This window comes from Microcaecilia unicolor, chromosome 11 (assembly GCF_901765095.1).
Source record: "Microcaecilia unicolor chromosome 11, aMicUni1.1, whole genome shotgun sequence".
Lineage (NCBI taxonomy): Eukaryota > Metazoa > Chordata > Amphibia > Gymnophiona > Siphonopidae > Microcaecilia > Microcaecilia unicolor.
This window is the reverse complement of record NC_044041.1, coordinates 172,114,400-172,137,156: the sequence shown is the minus strand read 5'-3', so window position 1 is coordinate 172,137,156 and position 22,757 is coordinate 172,114,400. Positions and strand designations below refer to the sequence as shown.

Genomic DNA, 22,757 nt, shown 5'->3' with positions numbered 1-22,757 from the left:
CCAGTTGGGTGAATAAGTGAAACTTTGTCCCAGGGAGACCCATACCTTGGGAAGAACATATTGTCTGAACTTGATATCTCGAGTTACAGCACGAGGTATACCCAGTGGAATGACGTCTACGAACCGCTGGATCTCATGGACCACAGCATCAGTGTATGGCATTGCATTCCTGTCCTCGATAGAAGGGCAACGGCTTCGTCCGATAACACAGTCAATCTCCTCGTGGACTTTTGCTGTGAAGGGAAAAGGTAAATGTGTAACTTAATTACAGCCATATTGGGCAGAGGGGAGAGGGAGAGAGAGAATCTGCTTTTATGTTGAATTAATGCAGAGTATGGCAACAGAATCATATAGTTTCTCAAGAAACTCATGACTATTCCATACGCACTAACAGTTATCTTGCCAACCACTGTAAAACACAGCATCATACAACCTTGTAAATGTAGTTGAATCAATGTAATCTCTAACAACTGTTAAATGTAAGTCACATTGAACCAAAACTCATTTTTGGATAATTGTGGTATACAAGTATGAATAAATGAATATAGCAGATTATATCGAGGTTCTGGAAGTAACTCCCCTGTGGGGATCATGTAATAAGAAAAATCAAAAGTACAAAACAGAAGATTAAGAAAGACATTGTACATCATTTGAAATCTGCAGAATCAACTTTGTAGCATGGTTATGAGGTATGTCCTCTCATTTGTCTCTTGAGGTCTTTTCATTTTCTAATAGGAATCAGGACAACAAACACCAGTGAAAACTACTGAACTACAGCAGTAATGGCTAGCCTGGATATAAGATGGAATGATTTTCAGAGTGAATTACACAAGTAGCTTATGCTAATTGGCTGTTTGGAAATTGCCTTCTGGCAGTGCAGCCACAATACATAGGTTTTTAGCTGCATAGATAAGATGTGCTTATAGGGGCTTGCTTAGGTTACAGGAGAAAAAGATGGCATACTTATCCAGCAAAAAACCTATCTACAGGAGGGGCTCTAAACCTCTGAGGAATGTATCCCTTCTAGGAATGTATCCCTTCTAGGCAAAAATGTACTATATGCTATCAGGCAGATGAAATGGATTTTTTTCTGGGCTCTAGGAGACCAAGGTCCAGGGTTTCAGTACTGCTATCTGGTTAACTATACGAATAACTACTGTGCTTCTGTAACAGTTTCCCTCAGTCCATACCATAACTGACAGCAACTTCAGCTAGGGTGAAGGTGGATGAGTTTATGTGGTTGATTTATCTTGCATTCCATGGAGAACATCTGTTACAGGTAAAGAACTTTATTTTCTCCATAGACAAACAGGATATATCAGCCACATAGTGGTGACTCCCAAGCTTATGGTTGGCAAGAGGTTTTGGACTAGATTCTATATATCATGCCTAAAAAAAATTGGAGCTGAAACAAAATACCCCTAGGTGTATTCTGTAAAGTTTGCCTAAATTTAGGTGTACTTTGTAGAATAAAACAAAAATTCTGCATAGTTTATAGAATATGCCAAGCAAGGGCAGTTACGCCAATTTCCAAAACCTACATTGGCTACCCATTAAAGCACATATATCTTTCAAGATATGCTCTCTGGCCTATAGAATAATCTTCTATCTTGCGCCGGAATACATGATGTCTAATAGAACTATCTATGCACAATGCAATAAAAGGTGCAAGAGCCTCCCAGATGTCAAGGCCTAAAATATAAATCTTCATACTCAACCAGCTTCACATACATCTGTCCCAAGATATGGAATGTGTTACTGAAAGTCCTAAAATACACAAACAACTACATAACTTTCCGAAAACACCTGAAAGCCCACTTCTTCAGAAAATTCTTCTTCGATGAACCCACGTAACCAACCTGAATACCGCTAACAGAAACTGAATATGGCACACGTCAAAACTAAACAGAAATATAAAATGTTTAACCAAAGTAAAGTGTAAGCCACATTGAACTGACAACTTGATTGGTAAATATGGGGTACAAATGCATAAATAAATACATTTAAACTTGGTGTAAATTCTAACACTTAAATTAGGCACAGACCAGGTGTATTCTATAACAACATGCATAGATTTTACAAATACGATGACCTGCCCATTCCACATCCGTGGCCTCGCCCCCTTTTCAGCAATGCAACTTAGAATTTACGCACATCACATTATAGAGTACGCTTAGACAGTTCTTCACGCAAATTCTAATTAATGCGAATTGGTGTCAATAATTGCTTGTGAAGTGACAATTATTGGCACTGATTAGCTTGTTAACTAATTAGGTTTTGCGTGGAAATCCAGAATACGACTGGATTTGCATGTGCAACTTAAGTCTCATTATATAGAATCTGTGGATTTACTTTCAAGCAGTCTATTTCTCTCTTGACAATCTGTATGTGCTGTACAAGGAGAAAGTTGTTTAAAAGAATAAAAAATAATCTATATCACTGCCATAAAAAGCTAAAGGTAAGCAATTAAACTCAAACATTTAGGGCCGATATTCAAAATGATTTAAGTAGGCAGGACAGGAGCCTGCCTGTTTAAATCGTACTGTGTGGGATATCCGTGGATATTCAGTGGCACTCACTGGGCAGTGCCACTAAATATTCCCACAGAGAACAATCTGGACAGAGACTGGGAGTTCCGAGGGCAGAATTTTTATTTATTTATTTATTTATTTATTTATTTGTAGTATTTGTATCTCACATTTTCCCACCAATTTGCAGGCTCAATGTGGCTTACATTTGCTGTAGTGGCGGTTGCTATTTCTGGGTAACAGAATTACAAATGGTATTGCGTAAAGGTGCATACATACATGGTAGTATGCATGGAACATAACATGCATGGAACAGTACATGGTTTAGCTATATATCATGTGCCTTTATACATGGTAAGGAAGAATATATTATGGTAATGCATGAAGGTTCCTGAGTAATAAGTTGGATTGTAACCTACATTAAATCATCGACTATGGAGAGACCCTATTCGACATAAAGATTAAAGTGGTAGTGCTTGTACAATTAATAGCAAATCATAATTGAGAAGCAGTCGAGAGTTGTGCAGGTGCCAGCAACATTCATTGTCAGTGTCTGCGTAGCTAACCGGGCATGTAAGGCTGCATGTGTAGCAGTCCTAACATTGCCCAGTTACCTATGCAGGTGCCAGTTCTGAATATTGTCTGGTACATGCATAACTTCTGAGTAGGAGCCGAAATCTGCCTGTGCTCTCCTCTCCCCCCTCCCCCTGACAAACAACCTCCTTTTTCCAGAGCCTACAGTTTCAGTCCCTGAGAGTCAAGTAGTCTAAGGTAGGAATAATGCCCATTTGCCCTTGCCCAGGTTGGCTCAATGGTCAAAAAGCCTGCCATGACATCTTGCAACAGTCTCACAGTAGTACGGAAGTACCACAAAACTGCATTAGAGGTCGCAACTGCTATTTTAACCATGAAGTTGACCTGGGCAGCAGTTACTGGGCATCACTCTTGGCTCCCCAAAAACACTTTATCATGGTTGTGGCCGTGCCCTTATGTTCAGAACTACTGTTTCTCTGTATCTAGCTCTGTGACCTCTCCAGTCTGCTTTTTTTCCTGTTTGTTGTTCTTCCTGTAAGCCAAGCCTTGCTTTGGTGTCCCTGAAGCCAAGCCTCACTTTGGTGTCCCTGAAGCCAAGCTTCGCTTTAGTCTCCCTGCTTCTGCTTCATTTCCTACTTCTGATATCATTAGCCTATTCCTTTATAAGGACCCAGGGAGCTTTCCTGCGTTGCCTTTCCAACAGGTCTATTTTCCTTTTTCTTGTTGTACTGTTGTGTGATTCTGAGGGAACGGGTCTTCTTGTTAAGCTGTGTCTCTGTGGCACAGCCTTGAGCCCTGTGTGAGTGGTTTTGGTTTGAATCTGTATGGATTACTTCCCTGTTAGGTTTGCTCTCAAGCACAGCCCCCTTTTGTTTCTCTCTGTGTGTTGTTCTGGTTTAAACCTGTATGGATTACTTGCCTGTTAACTTTGCTCCCAAGCAAAGCCCTGTTCTGTTTTTCTGTTTGTGTGTGGTTCTGCTTTGAACCTGAATAGATTCTTTTCTTGCTGTTTAGGATCTCCAGCTTAAGCCTGTTCTGTTTCCTTGTGTGGTTTCCCTTGTTACCTTTCACTGTTCAGAGACCCGGCTGTTGCCTGCCCAGCTGCTTTCCTTGATTACTTTGCTTCCACAGCCTAGCTGCTTTCCTTGATTATCTTGCTCCCATGCATCTGGGTGTGCTCTGTCACTGCCTTTTAGAAGCAGCCCTTCCCTTTAGCCTGCTTTAACTCTTTGTCTGCTGTGTCTGTCTCCTGATTCTTGTGAGCATTCCTCCTTGTCTGATTAGCGTATGCAAAGGCAGCTTTCCCTGTTTGCTTGCTTTTCCCTTTGTCTCTAGCAGTGGCATAGCTACATGGGGCCTGAGGGGGCCTGGGCCCCCGTAGATTTGGTCCTGGACACCCTGCCAATGACCCTCTCGACCCCCCTCCCGCCGCCAACCCGCCCGCCATTGCCTGCCTTTGCTGGTGGGGGACCCCAACCCCCGCCAGCTGAAGTCCTCTTCTTCCCGCAAAAGGCTTCCTTAGTATGTAAGCCGCCTAGACCTTTGCTCGAATAGGCGGGAGAGTACGTCTTTAATAAAATGTGAAACGATTTTCAGAAATATATTTATAACAAATGTTAAAATAATACATTGCAACGTAGAGAGGAGATCAGAGCTGTTGGTTGTTGTGGATAAAATAGATGAGGAAAACTGTCAAAGCAAAACGGTGATGGAAGAACCTTGACACACCTATTAAAAAAAACTTCTGCATTTTTCTGGAGTCCTTCCTGTTTAAGTAGCACCAACTGTGTCGTACCAGAATTTTCAGTGGCACTATCTGATTATGTGCCACTGAAAATCCTGGCAGATCACCATGGTACAATTGATTAGTGACAGAGCAGCCTGGGGGGTGGAGTCTAGATGGAGCCAGGAGTTTCCTAGGCACCACTGTTACACAACAATGGTGCTTGGAAAATTATCCGAATATCTTTGGATTCAGCTATTTGAATACATTTGTTCTTGACTTGCTAAATTATGGAGCAAAAATTAGACAGCAATATAAAATAATCAGGGAACTGACTGCATTAAAGTTTTTCTTTTTCAACTGGGATAAAATTTCTATTTTGTTTTTTAAAGGACTTGGGAACAACTTCCAGTTAAGGAGTTAAGGGCATTCATGCCCTAGGTGCTGTTGTTTGAGGGAGGAAGCAGAGACTGCAGAGTTGGTTGGAGGATGTGTCTTTTGCAGTGCACCCTGGCTTCTGAGGTGTTGTTTTGGAGCTGAATGAGATTGTCACCTATAATATAAGTAGATGAGTTGGATTTACTGCAAATTTCAGTTCTTCATGCTACTAGAGCTTCAATTTCACCTCTCATTTTTCTCACCTCTGATAATCCTTCTTTCCTTTCTTGAATTCCCTCTCCACAAATCCACATTTCTGTCCATTATGTCTGATCCTTGAATCTTGTTAGAAAGACGCTGTATGTTGGGCAGACTCAGTGTAGCAAGAAATACTATATGAATTAATGTTTCTTCCTCATTCTACTTAGTTCTAAATCCGACAGAATGGGTTGCTTCCTGGCTCTCAGATAGACCAATTTCCCCTTCAATTGCTCCAACACTTGACAACACTCCTATTATTCTTGTCAGTCAGTTTAAATATTTGGGACTCATTCTTGAACAAACTCTATCTTTTGACTATCAAATTTCTGCTTTGGTTAAAAGATGTTTCTGGGTCTCTAGACCAGTGGCGTAGCCAGACTGCCCATTTTGGATGGGCCTGAACCCAAAGTGGGTGGGCACAAAATTTTCTCTCTATCCCCCTCCCCCAGCAAAATTTAGTCACGCTAATCAGATGCATTTGTCACACAGGGTAAAGTGCTGCTTTTCAGTGCATCAGATTTCAGAAAATTTATTTAATAGCCTAACACCCTTTTTAGTGAGCTTTCAGAGGCCAAAACCTCCTGCCTCAGGTCAGTATAATGCTGTTACGGTATCCTCGCCTGACCTAAGGAAGGAAGTATTGGTCTCTGAAACTTCATTAACACAGGTACCATATTACTTTATCCTAAATTAAAAATAAAATTATTTTCTTTACCTTTCTTGTATGGCCATTTACTTTTTCTCATTGTGTCGCTCCCAGTATCTAGATTCTGCTTTCCTTCGTATTCGCTTAACTCTTCTGCCAGGTTTTCCTGGCCATTTGTCATTTTTCTCTCCTTTTTCTTTGCTTTCTTCAATATTTTTCTGCCTCTCTCTCTCTCTGTCCTGATTTAATTCATTCTTACTATCCATTCTTTAATTTCCTTCATCTACTTATGGCTTTTCATCTTTTTCTCACCCTTGTTCTCCCCATGCCCCTTCCTCTTATTCTCCAGTCTTTCACTACTCCCCTTTTCCATCCAGCAGCTCTCCTCTTTCTCTCCCCATCCTTCCAGTCTCCCCTGTCTCTCCCCATCCTTCCAGTAGTCTCCCCTCTTTCTTTCTGCATCCTTCCGTCCAGTGTCACCTCTTTCTCCCTACCCTTCCATCCAGTGTCTTCCCTCTTTCTCTCCCCATCCTTCCATCCATCTACCCTCTCTCCTGATCCTTCCATCTAATGTCTCTCTCTCCCTCTTTCTAACCAGTGTCTCTGTATCTCTGTACCCTTTTCTGTTCAGTGTCCCTTCTCTCTCCACATCCTTCCAGTCTCTCCCCTTTCTTTCTGCATCCTTTCATCCATCTCCCCTCTTTCTCTCCCATCCTTCCATCTGTTTTCCCTCTTTCTCTGCCATCCTTCCATCTGTTTTCCCTCTTTTCTCCCCATCCTTCCATGTTTTCTCTCATTCTCTGCCATCCTTCCATCTGTTTTCCCTCTTTTCTCCCCATCCTTCCATCTGTTTTCCCTCTTTCTCCCCATCCTTCCATGTTTTCCCTCTTTCTCCCCATCTTTCCATGTTTTCCCTCATTCTCTGCCATCCTTCCATCTGTTTTCCCTCTTTTCTCCCCATCCTTCCATCTGTTTTCCCTCTTTCTCCCCATCCTTCCATGTTTTCTACTACTACTACTACTACTACTTAGCATTTTTATAGCGCTGCCAGGGTTACGCAGCGCTGTACAAGTTTAACATGGGGAAGGACCGTCCCTGCTCAAAAGAGCTTACAATCTAAAGGTTACAAACTATGTAGTCAGTGTAGGTATCATGAGTGGGGAAGGTGGTTATGCGCCAAAAGCAAGGGAGAAGAGATGGGCTTTGAGTAAGGACTTGAAGATGGGCAGGGAGGGCGCATGACGTATGGGCTCGGGAAGGCTGTTCCAGGCATATGGCATAGGCATAGTTTGACTGTTTCATTTGGGGGGGCAAAGGATGGGGCGGAGCATATTAGCATATTCATTTGCATATATATATATATATATATATGCAAATGAATATGCTAATATGGAGGCAGGAAGGGAAAAAGAGCTGGCTTTTTGTGGGGAATAACCATAATGAATATGTATGAAGACAAAATATTGAACTGGAAAGTTAACTCAAGAAGTTAGGGTGGATAGTGTTCATAATGAGCTCCTTTTATTAACGACCATATGTAGTGTGTCATGATTTAGGCTCTACACCCTTTCTGATGTTTTGGTGCCACCTCAGTAAGGCCAACACACAATCTCTCCACTGCAAAACACTATACACAAACTTGTGCAAAAACCCACTCATAACCTTACCAAACCATAACAGCACTAATTCCAAGGACAGGACGAGCTGCAACCTTATGCGTGGAAAGGCAGCACTGTAATTACACGGCGCTCTAAAACACCAGTACACTACCTAATGAGAAAAAAAAACAAACAAAAGGGCTGCAAATACTACACACTAGCAGAATACTGCACCTTGATCACACATGAAAAACACACCACCAAATAAATTGAAAATAAAATACTTTTTTCTACCTTAGTTGTCTGGGTATTTTATTTGCATGTTGGTCCCAGTTTCTTCTGTCTGCCTTCTGCTGTCTTTCCAGTGGGTGTGGTCCATTTGTCCTTTCTCCATTTCCTTCTTATCTTCTTCTATTCCCTCACTATATCTGTCTCGGACTCCTTTCCTCTTTCTCTGTTTTCTGTCTCTCTCCTCAGATTTTATCTTCTCATTCTTCAGTCATCCACCTATATTTTGTCCTCCACCTCCCCAGCACCCTCTCTCTCTCCACCGCCATCAATCCCCTCCCCAGCACCCTCTGTTTCCCCTCTCTCTCTCCACTGCCTTCAATCCCCCTCCCCAGCACCTTGTTTCCCCTCTCTCCGCTGCCATCAATCCCCTGCCAGCACCCTCTGTTTCTTCTTTCTCCCTCTGCTGTCATCAATCCCCCTCCCCAGCACCCTCTGTTTCCCCTCTCTCTCTCCACTGCCTTCAATCCCCCTCCCCAGCCCCCTGTTTCCCCTCTCTCCGCTGCCATCAACCCCCTGCCAGCACCCTCTGTTTTCCCTCTCTCTCTCACTGCTGGCCTGCCGCCATCAATTGCCCTCCCTGACTCCAGAACCCTCCCCCTCTCTCTCTCCCGCCCCCCTCCTGAGTCCTCGTGTGCCGATCTCCTGTCCGCGACGCGTGGGCACTCACTGGCCTGAAGCCTGCCTTCTCCGTCTCCCTCCTGCGCAGCACCGGCGATTCAGTCAGTAAGCTTTCTGGCAGCAGCAGGGCCTCTCTCTCCTCAGGCGCGTGCGTCCCGCCTACTCTATTGCAACTTCCTGTTTTCCGCAGAGGTGGGACGCGTCTGAGGAGAGAGAGGCCCTGATGCTGCCAGAAAGCTGACTGACTGAATCGCCGGTGCTGCGCAGGAGGGAGACGGAGAAGGCAGGCTTCAGCAGGCTTCAGGCCAGTGAGTGCCCACGCGGACGGGAGAGACAGGCAGACGAAGACTCGGGAGGGAGGGAGCAGCGTTGTGCCGGCTCTCTGGCCTTGCGTTTGGGGGGGCACTGCCCCCCTCGCCCCCCCCAGTCTACGCCTATGGCATATGGTGATGCGAGGCAGAAGGGGCGGAGTCTGGAGTTAGCGGTGCTGGAGAAGGGTACAGATAGGAGTGTTTTGTCCTGAGAGCGGAGGTTACGGGTGGGAACATAAGGGGAGAGGAGGGTAGAGAGGTAATGGGGGGCTGCAGATTGAGTGCATTTGAAGGTCAATAGGAGAAGCTTGAACTGTATACGGTAGCAGATCGGGAGCCAGTGAAGCGACTTGAGGAGAGGGGTGATATGAGAGTATCGGTTCACGCGGTAGATAAGACGTGCGGCGGAATTTTGGACAGATTGAAAGGGGGATAGGTGGTTAAGCGGGAGGTCAGCGAGGAGAAGGTTGCAATAGTCAAGACGAGAGGTAACGAGCGAGTGGACGAGGGTCCGGGTGGTCTGTTCGGAGAGGAATGGGTGAATTTTGCTAATATTATAGAGGAAGAAGCGACAGGACTTAGCTGTCTGCTGGATATGGGCAGAGAAGGAGAGGGAGGAGTCGAAGATGACTCCGAGATTGCGGGCTGAAGCAACGGGGAGGATGAGGGCGTTGTCAACAGAGACAGAAAGTGGGGGAAGAGGAGAAGAGGGTTTGGGTGGAAAGACAAAGAGCTCAGTCTTTGCCATGTTCAGTTTCAGATGCCGGTTGGACATCCAGGCAGCGATGTCTGAAAGGCAGGCCAAAACTTTGGCCTGGGTTTCGACCGTGATGTCGGGAGTGGAGAGATAAAGCTGGGTGTCATCAGCATAGAGATGGTACTGGAAACCATGTGATGAGATCAGCGAGCCCAGGGAAGACGTTTAGATCGAGAAAAGAAGCGGTCCAAGGACAGAACCTTGAGGAACTCCAACAGAGAGTGGGATGGGGGTGGAAGAAGAGCCATTAGAATATACTCTGAAGGTGCGATGGGAAAAATACGAAGAGAACCAGGAGAGGACGGAGCCCTGGAACCCGAATGAGGACAGTGTGTCAAGAAGTAAATTATGATTGACGGTGTCAAAGGCGGCAGATAGGTCGAGGAGGATGAGGATGGAATAGTGACCTTTGGATTTGGCAAGGAACAAGTCATTACAGACTTTAGAGAATGCCGTTTCTGTCGAGTGACGTGGGCGAAAGCCGGATTGGAGCGGATCGAGGACGGCCTGAGAGGAGAGGAAATCAAGGCAGCGGCTGTGGACAGCGCGTTCAAGTAATTTGGAGAGGAAGGGTAGAAGAGAGATGGGATGGTAGTTGGAGGGACAGGTGGGGTCTAGTGATGTTTTTTTGAGAAGTGGTGTGAAGACAGCGTGCTTGAAGGTGTCAGGGACAGTAGCAGTGGAGAGAGATAGGTTGAGGATGTGACAGATTGAGGGGTTGACTGTAGGAGAGATGTTGTTAAGCAGATTGGTGGGAATGGGATCAGAGGAACAGGTGGTGCACTTAGAGGAAGAGAGGAGGCGAGCAGTTTCCTCTTCGGTGATCTCAGGAAAGAAGGAGGAGGAGGCCAGGCTAGGTTGGTTAGGGGAGTGGGTTAAGAAGTCACAGGGAGGAGAACGCTTGGAAGTGAATTCAAGGTTTATCTTCTGCACCTTATCGCGGAAGTAGTCAGCTAGTGTTTGAGGAGAGAGTGAGGGGGGGGGGGGTGGGAGCGGAGGGCACTTTAAGTAGGGAGTTGAGGGTGGCGAAGAGGTGACGAGGGTTGGCGCCAAGAGAATTAGTTAATTGAGAATAGTATTCCTGTTTGGCAAGGAATAGGGAGGACTGGAAGGAGGAAAGCATGAATTTGTAATGGGTGAAGTCTGACAGGGTGCGAGATTTCCTCCAGAGTCATTCAGCAGATCGGGTGCAGGAGCGAAGGTAATGGATGCAAGGGGTTAACCATGGTTGAGGATTAATGCGCTTAGTGGGTCGAGAGACAGATGGTGCTAGGGTATCCAGAGCAGAGGAGAGAATTTCATTGTAGGCAGAGACAGCCGTGTCGACAGATTCGGAAGATGAGATGGAAGGGAAGAGATTGGAGATGTGAGATGATAGGGTAGGGGGGTCGACGGCCTGGAGATTCCTGAAGGCAGTGGCTATAGTTGGGCGAGGTTGAGGGGGAGGGTGATGAAGTGTGAGGGTGATTAGGTGATGATCTGAGATAGGAAGGACTGAGGTGCAGAAATTGGAAGGTGAGCAGGAAGAGAAGAGAACGAGGTCGAGGCAATGGCCATTACGGTGAGTAGGGGTGGTAGAGCATAGTCGGAGGTTAAAGGAGGATGTCAGAGTGAGGAATTTAGAAGCGTAGGAGTTGGATGGGTCATCAATGTGAATATTAAAATCACCAAGAATAAGGGATGGAGATGAGGGATCAAGAAAGACGGTGAGCCAAGCGTCGAAGTCAGTAAGGAAGGAAGAGAGGGGCTTATCAGGGGGACGGTAGATGACTGCAACTCTGAGTGGTGTCGGGAAGAATAGCCGGATGGCATGAGTTTCGAAGGATGAGAAGCAGTGAGACTGTGGCAGGGGGAGGGGTTGGAAACTACAAGAGGGTGAGAGAAGAAACCCAACGCCTCCACCGCGTGCGTCTGGGCGGGGAGTGTGGGAGAAAAGATATCCTCCATGGCATAGGGCTGCGATTGAGGCAGTGTCGTTAGGGGTTATCCAAGTTTCAGTTAAAGCGAGCAATTGAAGGGAACGGGAGATGAACAAATCGTGGGTGAAGGAGAGTTTGTTGCATACAGAGTGGGCATTCCATAGGGCACACGAGAAGGGGAGGGAAGCGGGGGGAGAAGGGGAATAGAGATGAGATTGGTGGCATTCTGGGATCGGTTACGTGGATAAGGAGAGGAGAGGTGGGGGGGACCTGGATTGGGATTGATGTCACCTGCGGAAAGTAGGAGAAGGAGTAAGAGAGTGCAGAGGAGTGTGGGGGAGGAGGGTCGACGAAGATGACGAAGACGGGATGTGTTAAGGAGGAATGGGGATGGGTTAATGGTGGGGAGGAAGTGTAGAAGGTTGAGAGCTAGGAATGACGAGGGGGACAGGAGAGCTGGGGAGGTGGTGGAGGGTGGGGGGAGGTAGGGTAGGGGAGTAATGAGCAGGACGAGGGGGGCCAAGGGTGGGCAGTGAGTTCTTGAGGTAGACAGCGGAAGGGGAGGGGGAAAGAGGTTAGGAAGGGACAGGGCGATGAAGAGGATGTGTGTAGGGGCCATATATAGGGGCTAGGTGGATGCGGGTAGATGTGAAGTGGCTAAGGTGATAGGAGTAGAGGAGGAAGGCAGGAAGGCTAGGATTGGGACAGCAGGCAGCAGCTAAGGCATAGAAAGTGATAGTGTTTAAAGGAATTCAATCAGGAGTTAAGATAGAGTAAAGGAATTCAGTCAACAGTTAAAGTAGGTTACCAGTATGCATCAGCAGTCAAGGTAACAACTTGAGGATTTAAACATTAGCATTAAAGCAGTTCAATCAACAATTAAAGTAGATTACAGTGAGATGCAGCTAAGCCTAAATGCTAACAATATTGCAGATTGTAAAGCAGCAATTAATAAATCCCCATCCTTCCATGTTTTCCCTCATTCTCTGCCATCCTTCCATCTGTTTTCCCTCTTTTCTCCCCATCCTGCCATCTGTTTTCCCTCTTTCTCCCCATCCTTCCATGTTTTCCCTCTTTCTCCCCATCCTTCCATGTTTTCCCTCATTCTCTGCCATCCTTCCATCTGTTTTTCCTTTCTCTGCCATCCTTCCATCTGTTTTCCCTCTTTTCTCCCCATCCTTCCATCTGTTTTCCCTCTTTCTCCCCATCCTTCCATGTTTTCCCTCTTTTCATTTTTCCTCGAGGCCCGCCCTGCATGCCAGCGCCAGCCCCAGCTCCAATTGCCGGCCACTGCTGCTTTTCCTGTTGAGCAGCAGGGCCGGCGCTACAAAAAGAAGAAGCTAACGCTAAGGACAAAAAATGTTTAAAAAAAAAAGCGCAGCACTGGCAGGCACTGTCTAGGCTGCCTTGAAGCATTGGCTGCTGGCTCGCAGGCTCCTCCCGTCTCTTACGTTACTGCCCCTGCGTCGCTCCAGGGGCAGTGACATAGGAGACGGGAGGAGCCTGCGAGCCAGCAGCCAATGCCTCAAGGCTGCCTAGACAGTGCTTGCCGGTGCCGCGCTTTTTTTTTTTTAACATTTTTCGTCCTTAGCATTAGTGCTTCTTCTTTTTGTAGCGCCGGCCCTGCTGCTCAACAGGAAAAGCAGCAGTGGCCGGCAATGGGAGCTGGGGCTGGCGCTGGGCGGGCCTGGGCTGAAATTGGGTGGGCCTGGGCCCAGCCAGGCACACCCGTAGCTACACCCCTGCTCTAGACTAGTTCGCTCTGTGCAATCATTCTTGGACGAATCGTCTCAGAAAACTTTACTGTATGCACTAATTACATCACATTTGGATTATTGTAATATCATATACTCTGAGTTACCACATTATTCATTTATACATCTCCAAAATGTATAGAACTTGAACATGAGACTCTTCTCTCATGCTAATCATAATGACCAGATTGCTTTTCTCCTATGAAACATCACTGGTTGCCCATTCCTTATCATATCCAGTTTAAACATCTCACAATGATATATATAAGGTACTGTATAATAGGACCCCCTCTTATATGTCCTGTTACCACATTGCCCATGCCACCAAGGACCCTCAGAGCATAACATGAAAGCTGTCAATTTATACCTTCCATGTGGATTGCTTACTTAGACTAAATAGCATCACGTGGTTTTTTTTTGTGCTGCTCCCCTCTTATGGACTGCTCTAACAATGGTTTTTCATACAGAACCCTCCTTCACTAAATTTAAAGTGACCCTGTAAACTCACCTTTTTCAACAAGCATTCAATGCTCAGTGATAACAGATGTGACTATTCATCCTTCTGTCCACTCTTTTTCCTTTGTTACTTTTGTACCCCACGCTTTCCCACTCATGGCAGGCTCAATGCGGCTTACATGGGGCAATGGAGGGTTAAGTGACTTACCCAGAGTCACAAGGAGCTGCCTGTGCCTGAAGTGGGAATTGAACTCTGTTCCTCAGGATCAAAGTCCACCACCCTAACCACTAGGCCACTCCTCATCTGAATATAACATTCTTTTCCTAATACTTTGTAGTTTTTTGTATTTTTGTTTGTAAATCGCTCTGATTTACTTGTATGAAGGACATTATACTAAGCCAATTAAACCTTAAACCTGAGGCTGATATTCGGTGGTCAGCCCAGATATTCAATGCCGGGCTGCTTCCGGTGACCGGCATTGAATATCTAGTTTATTTTTAGACAGTTTAAAGTTCCAGTTATCTTTAAACCAGCTAAAGTTATACCAGCTATTTAAGTGGCCAAATGTGGCCGCTTACAATAGCTGGAAATGAATAGAATATTTAGTGATAACAAGCCATATCGCGGATATAGCCAGTATCTCCTAGGCACTAACTGGGGATCTTCAGCAGGGGATAACCAGCTACCCCCTGCTGAATATCACTGGATAGCAGGCTAACTGCCATTTAATCAGTCAGGTGCCGTTCTTGGCCAGTTAAATGGTTTTGAATATCGGAGGTCTTGCCTTTTTTGCTCGCCTTCTACTGATATGGGCCAGAAACATTATGATTCAATGTTTCCTTCTTCATTCTGTCTCTGGTCTTTCTTTGTTCACCTTCTACGTCTGGATGTTTTAGAAGAATCATTAATCCATATCTCAGGGTCGTGTTGGTTGTCTCTGTCCCAGCTGCGAATAAGTCGAATATGATGATTATTAAGTTGTCCATGGAAAATTCACTCAGTGGGTTGTCTTTCTCCTGACAGATAAAAAGGATAAAAATAAGACTATTAAAAGAAGATACTTGTCACTGCAATGAGTCTGTGATGTGTGGAAGGTTAGTATTGAGACCATACGAGATGTGAAGAGGAAATGAGAAGACCAGGTCAGGAGGTACATAATTCCCTCTGTATTTTTCAAATGGCTCTGCTGAATGTAGAGCTTTATGCTAAATACCCAGAAAGACATGCAGGAGTGTATACCCATTTACTGGTATGTCCTGGGGGCTCAGTGATTTTATAAAACAAAACATTAAAATAAAATCCCAATGTCAGAAATTATGCATTGCTGTAGCCAAGAGAGAGCCCCAAGTCAAGTCTTGTTTTCTGGTAAAGGGGTGTATGCTGGGATGAAGTTTCCCTACCCCTTCAATACTACCCTGTTACCATCAGAATATCCCCCCACCCCAGTGTTCCACACAGGTTCTTACTGGGAATTTCCCTGATGGTCTAGCAGGGAGCAAGAGTGATCCTCACTTGCTCCTGCTCTGTTAAGCATCCAACATCAGTGGCACCTCTGACCCCTAGGGGTATTCTTGTGGTAAGTGCTCCTTAGTTGGCTCACTCTAGACACAAGAGAGTGACTTGATAAGGACCAGGGGGAGTTGGAAGGGGTAGGCTAATGGTATCAGGGTGTGTCGGGGCAGCAGGTTTGATGCCAGTGGCCGAGTAGTGGGGTGTTGATGAGAAGGGGGATAATTTGTTTGCTCTTTCCACCTGTCCAGTCAAGCTAGCACTTGTGCATGCCTTGGAGCTGATGTGGCATTTTGTTTTTCTGTTTATGGGTATTCCCTTTATAAGATGACAAATATATGTGTAGATGTTTGGCTCACCCAAGCCTTCTTATGCTAGTGCTCTTTAATGGAATCTTGGTGCCAAGGTGCTATTACAGAATTTGTATTCAGCACATTGCATTTTGGCACACCTAAATTTTAGTGTACTTTATTAAATTATCCACATACACATGTATAAATATACAATTATGCTAGTATTGCATAAAGAAATGTAGGCCTCAAATAGATGCTTTTGAAGTGCTTAAATATAGGTGTCCCTTTATAGAATTGCCCTCTGTATAGAATATGAAAATTGACAAGCACACTTTCATAGTGGGTATTTGCAAGGGGAGGAGCATGGAGAGGAGACAGGCATGGCTTCCACTTACACAGGCAGCTTATAAAATATTGTCAGTCACAAGAAACCCTGCCACGTCTAGGTGCCTGCACGTTCACCAGCTCTATAGCTGATGGTAAGTGCTGGCACCTACATGCTGGGCAAGATACCAGATTACCCTTATATTCTATAATGGAACCTGCGCACCCAGGGTCTTTTATAGAATAGACGTCTACTGAATAACCTTGGGGTACCTAAACAGAGGTGCCCAGATCCTATGTACACTGAATTTCTGCAAAAAGGTAGTAAGTAAATCTTAATAGATACATAAATGTGTAAGGTCCTTTGAATATTAACCAAGTATTTCTTCACAATGCAATAGAATATGTAAACAATCAGCATAAGCATACCGAATCTAAACTGTCTAGTCAATGTAACATCCCCACTGGCATAGGCGGTCGGTGGCCCAACTGTTTGAGGAGGCTAAAGGGGGTGGGGTTAGAGGTGGGGCCAGGGGTGGAGCTTAAATCCATAATTGTCTTTAACACACAGAAAAAATAAATAAATAAAAATAAAAGTCACAATTAATACCTTTTATTAAATTTAGATATTAGATATGTATCATATGTCAAAGAATAAAGTGGTTGCTCAAAGCATATTCTAACCACAATCGCTCAACTGCAAAACACTATGCACAACTTTGTGCAAAAACACACTCAGAACCTTACTGTACCATAAATATTACACTGGGCAGAACCTAATACACCAATATACCACTCATATGGAAAATGCAGACCGTCAACAACTTGAAACAAGGGATCATATCATCACAAAACACCCTAATTCATGTTTAATGTGGGATAAAATGCCATAAATAAGTAAATAAATAAATATAAACTTTTAATGTTGAGCACCTGATTCTCAAAGTGGACATATTCCAAACACTATAATGAAAATAAAATGATCTTTTCTACCTTTGTTGTCTGGTGACTTTTTCTGATCATGCTGGCCCAGTATCCGATTCTGCTGCTATCTGTCCTCAGTGCAGGTCAGGAAGTCATCCTCGTTAAATATCTCCCTGGCAACCCAGGACACCTCCATCCAACGCCCCCCCCCCCCCCCCCCCGGCTCTCCCAGCAGTAAGGTAAACAAATTAAACCATAAACCAATTTCTACAACTGGTTACACAAGGCTAGAGACGGGCTTTCACTGCAGTTCCTGCTGTGAGGATGGAGGTAAATCAACAATTTAATCCCCTCAGAGCAGCGGGACTCCATAGCTGATCCATCCTGCTGCAGCAGGGGGGGCTTAGCCTCTCCAAGTCTCTTATACCGGGCACCTATGCCCACTGGGTTTCTATGCTACTATTCATGGTAGAATCTTTGTTACTACAGGAACCCTAATTGTATATTGTGACAAGGAGATGCTGCTATATAATTTTCCCCACCCCTCCAAATGTATTACCTGATCCATTTTGATGAGGAAACAGTCAATGAAATCCCGGAGAGAGTTGGGATCCAGTGTGCATCTTTACTCTCTCCCTTACAAAAGATTTCAAATGGTCCATATCTTTAACCAACCTCTTGTGAGGTCCTGGCAAGTACTCCATCACATTAGGGAAGATATTGTAGACCTAAGAGAAGAGAACACTATTCTTTTGATGTGGGTACAGATGCAGGCATATGACAATGGGATTTCCATTGACTTAAAATAGCCATTACTGCATAAGGATGACTTCAAAGCATATCTCTATTGGAAATCAGATTAAAATGAACTCCTTACCTTCACCCATACTGTGCTAAAAATACGAAACATGTCATTTATCACTTTGAGCAAGAAGAAGATGTTCTTATCTTCATAGTCCAATCGTTCCCCAAAGACCACAGAGCAGATGACATTGGAGACAAAGCGGCTGAAGAAGAAGGTGGGGTCAAACGGTTGTTCTAGTATAATCAGAAAAGAAAAATATTGTCATCATTTTAATGAAACTGTTCAATCTCATGGTTAGAGAAATGACTAAGTCTGAGGAAAAATAATTGAAGGCTTATGGTTCTACTAATGGTAAGTTTACCAATTTTAAGGTTCCAACCAGTGGTAGGAGCTGCACTTATTAGCATGTCAGCTTCCTGGAGCACATGGGTCCAGCCTCTCTCACTCTCCGAATGGGACCTTTGTTGCTCATACTGCGAGACATGTGGTCCAGGAAGCTGGAATGCTATTTAGTGCTGCTGCCAGTATGTGTGAGATGAGGGAAAGACAAGTCACTGCTCTGGCTGGGGAAGATTTGGTGGGTGAGCCTTTCTGGAGTGTAGGAAAGAATATTCCTTGGATTGAAGGTAAAGCAGAAAACAGAGACCTGGAATGGAAGAGAAGAAAAAAGGTATGGGGAGGTAGAAAAGTAAGAAAGTAACTAGGATGAAAGGAATTAGGGAGTACACCTCATTAATTTTTGTTACATTTGTACCCTGTGCTTTCCCACTCATAGCAGGTTCAATGCGGCTTACATATTATACACAGGTACTTATTTGTACCTGGGGCAGTGGAGGGTTAAGTGACTTGCCTAGAGTCACAAGGAGCTGCCTGTGCCTAGAGTGGGAATTGAACCTAGTTCCCCAGGACCAAAGTCCACCATACTAACCACTAGGCCACTCCTCCACTTGGGAATGAGCTATAGGGAAGGGATAGCAGATTCAAAAGGGCCACACTAACCACTAGGCCACTCCTCCACTTGGGAATGAGCTGTAGGGAAGGGATAGCAGATTCAAAAGGGCATTTGGGGGAAGGCAGGAAGGAGAGGATCTTGACAGAAGTTATAAGCAGGGCACTTATGAGGGAATGAGAAGAACAATGGAGAGGGAAAGATGACCTAGAATGGATGGAGAGGGAGATCTAAAGACCAGTTAGAAAAGAAAGGAACTATTATGTGAGAGAAAGGAAGAGGCCTAGTGATGGGGGTGGCTAGCAATCCATGCAAGTTTGGAGGACCCAAGGGGGGGTGAGGAAAAACACTGTACCTACAGGTAAAGGGAAGGAGAGGGAACTGGAGATGTGTTGGACCTGGGTGGGGAGTGGAAGAGAGAGATAAAGGGGTGGGGAAGAAGATGGAGATATGCTGGACCTGGATTGGGGGGGGGGGGGGAGATGGAGATGTGCTGGACACGCTGGGAAGGTAGGCCAAGAGGGGAGAGAGAGAGTGGACCAGGGGAGGGGAAGAAAGGAGGAGTGATGCTGGACCTGAGGTGGGGGTTGCAGGATGAAGACACAATCACCCTCAGTTGCTGTATACAAAAATATTTAAATAAATGAAACCTCAAATCTCCAAATAGGGGAATTCTTACTGAATCATTTACCCACTACTACAACAGAAGTCCAATCCTATCATCAGTTTTCATTACAGGGGGAAAAAAAGAGCCAACGGAAAAAAAACTCTCAGAGAAAAACAACTGATTCCCAAAAATCCCCCAACTGTTCAATAATCAAGAATCCAGAAGTGAGTGTGATTTAAACTTATCAAAAAAGTTCTAACAACAATTAGAAAAATAAAGGATAAGAAGACCTGCCAAACACCCCAAGGTCGAAAAATCATAATACTTCCATTCAAGATTTGCTAACTTTTTGACAGAGGAAAAATCCAACACCTACTTTGCTCCATGCTGTCCCCTTCCTACCCATGTTCCTTCCTTGCCCTGGCCCTATGCCCTGTCCCAAATCCCTTGTCACACCTACTGTGTACTCTTCTCCTGCCCCGCCCCTGTACAACAAATTAGAAGAAAAAATTATACATACTTATGTTCTATGAGTATTTAGCAAACTGTGTTGATGTTATGACAAAGTAAAATTATATTAAAGTTCTGATATCCCCTCAGGCAACACATAATTTTTCCACTAGAACACTATGCACAAACACCTTACCATACTATAATACTATAGTACTATAATAGTACTAACTCCCAGGACTCAAAGAGAAACAACCTTATCTATGAAAAGGGACAGTACTGTAAATATAACACTGGGGGGGGGGGGCAGAGTGGCGGTGGGAAGAAGCAGAAAAGCGATGCATGCCAGCCTGTGTGCAAGGGAAGGGAGGGAGAGAGATGCGAGAAAGCAGGCAAGGGGGAAAAGGGCAGAGATGGAAGACCATGGGGATGAGGGATGAAGGGGGGGGGGGCTTAAGATTGTTTGACCTGGGCTAAGCTTTGTCTCTTGGTGGCCTTGCTCATAATCTTTGGACTGTGATGTCAGTAACAGTTGGATTTTGTTTACTTGTTTAACTTTTTCTGGTGCATAATGAACTATCTTGAGAATACATTACTAGAATTTTTCATGGGACAAATCATTGCACTGTACTTTCATGCCCTCTGGTAAGCTTGCTTGCTATAGGCTCTGAAAGCTAATGTGCAACATCTTTAGATGAGGACCAATTTTAAGGTTGTGCAAATAGGGCAATTGCCCCAGGCTGCCATACTATAGGGGTTCCCTAAGCCTGTTTAAAACTGAAGAAGACGCAGCATGCTGGTGTGCATTGGTGCTTTCTCTCTCTCTCAAGATTTTGCCCAAGGCTAAGAAAGCAAATAGAATGTTAAGTATTATTAGGAAAGGAATGGAAAACAAAAATGAAGATGTTATAATGCCTTTGTATCGCTCCATTGTGTTCAATTCTGATCACGGCATCTCAAAAAAGATATAGTGGAATTAGGAAAGGTACAGAGAAGGGCAACAAAAATGATAAAGGGGACGGGATGACTTCCCTATGAGGAAAGGTTAAAGCGGCTAGGGCTCTTCAGCTTGGAGAAAAGACAGCTGAGGGAAGATATCATAGAGGTATATAAAATAATGAGTGGAGTGGAACAGATAGGCATGAATCACTTGTTTACTCTTTTCAAAAATACTAGGACTAGGGGGCATGCAATGAAGCTTCAAAGTAGTAACTTTAAAACGAATCGGAGAACATATTTCTTCACTCAACATGTAATTAAAATCTGGAATTCATTGCCAGAGAATGTAGTACAAGTGGTTAGCTTAGTGGGGTTTAAAAAAGGTTTGGCTAGCTTCCTAAAGGAAAAGTCCATAGACCATTATTAAAATGGACTTGGGAAAAATCCACTACTTATTTCTAGAATAAGCAGTATAAAATGTATTGTACAGTTTTAGGATCTTGCCAGGTACTCGTGATCTGGATTGGCCACTGTTGGAAACAGGATGCTGAGCTTGATGTAGAGTAGATAGTAGATGATGACGGCAGAAAAAGACCTGCATGGTCCATCCAGTCTGCCCAACACAAACTCATATGTGTATACTGTTGGATTATTTGTAGTCAATAATTAGCAGATTTTAGTACACACAGCTTCAGCTTTAGAAATGTTAATTTCTTTCTTCATCTCTCTCTCATTCACCCCTGAATAATTCACTGCTGAGTCACTTTAAAGTTGAAGTAACAAAACATCTGTTTACTCACAGTTTGTAGTTAGATTATAATCAGACAGGCTTATATATACATATTACTATACATTTGTATTATCAGCTCCTTCCATGTGCTTAGATGGTAATGGATGCTCACACCACCATAGATCCTCTCAGGTTAGGAGAGATCATGAGCTCCATGTGCTCCATGTGCTGCATGTGCTGCATCTAACCCCCACAGGAAGTTGCATAGCTGTGTGACCTCTCTAAGTAATTCACATCAGAGGTCACAGAGTAATCACAGAGAAATAATAGGTGACAGGCAATGCATGTAAAATACAATTACATTCCAACAAACCCCTTCTCATGCATAACTGTCATGCAATTATTTATTCATACAAAGTCCAAGCTTTATACGCAGATTCACAAAATGTTCTCTGGGTAACGGTTTGGTCATAATGTCAGCTGTCATCTCACTGGTGTGACAATAGTGTAGACTGATGACCCCTTCTTTTGCCAACTCTCGCACGTTGTGGTATTTCGTTGCGATGTGCTTGGTGCGTGACTGAACCTTGTCATTCTGTGACAGTCGGATGCAGCTCTGATTATCTTCCATTATCTGGATTGGTCTCTTTTCAGCTATTCCGAAATCCAGCAAAAGTTTTTCAATCCACATCAGTTCTCTGCACGCTTCCGATACTGCCACATATTCAGCTTCTGTAGAAGACAAACTCACAATACTTTGTTTATGACTGGCCCATGAAATTTGTACATTTCCATACATAAACACATATCCACTTGTGGATTTATAATCAGAATGATCCCCTGCCCAATCTGAATCACAGTAACATATTAGTTTTGGATTACTATTGGCTGAAATCTTTAATTTACAATCAATGGTACCCTTTAAATACCTTACCATCCTTTTAACTGCAGTCCAATCTGATTTGGTAGGTGAGCTGACCCTTCTGCTCAAAATTCCTACTGCATTTGCTATATCAGCCCTGTATGTGGTAGCTAGATATAAAAGCTTACCTATGGCTGATCTATATTGGATGTTATCTGGTAAAGGTTCTCTTACTGTTTCATCCTTCAGAAAATCAGTGATCATGGGAGTGCTTACAACTTGGGCATCTTGCATACCTAAACTTTCAATAAGCTCATTTATTTTCTGCTTCTGGCTTAGAAGATAAGAACCATCATTTTGTTTCTCAATTTCTATACCAAGATAGTATGACACATTACCAAGTTCTTTTATCTCAACATTGAGGTTTAAACACTTTACAATGTCCTTGTACTCTTGCTCACTTTTACTTGCAATGAGCAGATCATCAACAAAAGCTAAAATGTATGCATATTGTCCATTTGTGCACCTAGTGTACAAACATTTATCTGCTTCACCTTGCTTAAATCCTAAATTTGTCAATATTTCATGCA

At 44.1% G+C, this 22,757-nt stretch overlaps 1 pseudogene; it reads right to left on the bottom strand.

The window, feature by feature from the left end:
* Nucleotides 1-22,757, bottom strand: part of LOC115480332 — a 53,817-nt pseudogene that overhangs the window by 8,201 nt on the left and 22,859 nt on the right.